The 1,778-nt window shown below is 36.0% G+C and overlaps 1 pseudogene; it reads left to right on the top strand.

The window, feature by feature from the left end:
* Positions 1 to 441: 441 nt before the first annotated feature.
* On the top strand, positions 442 to 1,388 carry LOC128574538 (histone-lysine N-methyltransferase SETMAR-like; annotated as a pseudogene).
* The last annotated feature ends 390 nt before the right edge of the window (positions 1,389 to 1,778 follow it).

The raw sequence follows: 1,778 nt of genomic DNA, 5'->3' as shown, positions 1-1,778 counted from the left end.
GATAAATTGAATTTAACAACAATATATAAATTTTTTAATCATCTATTGTGATAATTATGTAGTTTTTGTCCTTCTATATATATAGACAAAATATAATAATTTTTGTCTATATATAGAAGGACAAATTAACTATAATAATAATATATAATGACAAAAACTATGATTATCACAATAGATGCAGAAAAACTGATGAGATGCAGAAAAACTAATAAAATTCAACATTCCTTCATAACAAAACAATTGTCAATAAATTAGGTATAGAAGAAAAGTATCAGGTTGGTGCAAAAGTAATTGTGGTTTTTGCATTATTGAAATTTGCCATTTGACAATGGAATACATTGTTATAGAAATGTGATTGTTATACATCATTTTAATATGGATTTCTCACTTTTTTTGCTAATGATTTTTTACTTGCTGTTTATTTTATATGTATTTCAGAGTATGGAAATGATGTTAGACAAAAAGCAAATTCAAGCGATTTTCTTATTTGAGTCTAAAATGGGTCAGAAAGCAACAGAGGCAACTCACATCAATAATGCATTTGGCCGAGAAACTGCTAATAAATTTACAATGCAATGGTTGTTCAAGAAGTTTTGCCGAAGAGATGAGAGCCTTGAAGATGAGGAGAATAGTGGCCAGCCATCAGAAGTTGACAACAACCAACAATCATTGAAGTTGGTCCTCTGGCAACTACGTGAGAAGTTGCTGAAGAACTCGACATCCACCATTCTATGGTCACGAGGCATTTGAAGCAAATTGGAAAGGTAAAAAATCTTGATAAGGGGGTGTCTCATCAGCTGACCAAAAATTAGAACAATCATCATTTTCAAGTGTCATCATCCCTTAGTCTACACAGCAACAAACTATTTTTTGATCAGATTGTGACATGTGATGAAAAGTGGATTTAGGGCGGCACCTGTGGCTCAAGGAGTAGGGCGCTGGTCCCATATGCCAGAGGTGGCAGGTTCAAACCCAGCCCCGGCCAAAAACCACAAGAAAAAAAAAAAAGAAGAAGAAAAGTGGATTTAATACAACAACCCGGTGACAACCAGATCAATCAAGAAGAAACTCCAAAGCACTTTCCAAAGCCAAACTTGCACCCAAAAAAGGTCATGCTGTCTGGTGGTGCTGCTGATCTGATCCATTACAGCTTTCTGAATCCCAGTAAAACCATCACGTCTGAGAAGTATGCTCAGCAAATTGATGAGATGCACTGAAAACCACACCACCTGCAGCTGGCACTGGTCAACAGAAAGGGCCCAGTTCTCCACAACAACTCTTAACTGCTTGTCCTACAACCAGTGCTTCAAAAGTTTAATGAATTGGGCTGTAAAGTTTTGCCTCATTGGCCATATTCACCTGCCTCTTACCGACTGACTACCACTTCTTCAAGTATCTTGACAACTTCTTATAGGGAAGACACTTCCACAACTAGTGGGATGCAGAAAATGCTTTCTAAGAGTTCATCAAATCCTGAAGCACAGATTTTTATGCTACAGGAATCAACAAACTTATTTCTCGTATACATTGTGTTGATTGTAATGGTTCCATTTTGATTAATAAAGATATGTTTGAGCCTAGTTGTAATTATTTAAAATTCATGATCCAAAACCACAATTACTTTTGCATCAACCTACATCTCAACATAATAAAGGTCCTATAAACCCACAGCTAATATACTGAATGAGAAAAAGCTGAAAGCTTTTCTTCTAAGAACTGGAATGAGACAAGGATGCCCACTCACCACTCTTACTGAACACTGCAAGTCCTAGATTGAG

This window comes from Nycticebus coucang, chromosome 2 (assembly GCF_027406575.1).
Source record: "Nycticebus coucang isolate mNycCou1 chromosome 2, mNycCou1.pri, whole genome shotgun sequence".
In the NCBI taxonomy this organism is placed as follows: Eukaryota; Metazoa; Chordata; class Mammalia; order Primates; family Lorisidae; genus Nycticebus; species Nycticebus coucang.
Note: the sequence above shows the minus strand (reverse complement) of the source record. Positions and strands in the feature narration are given on the sequence as shown.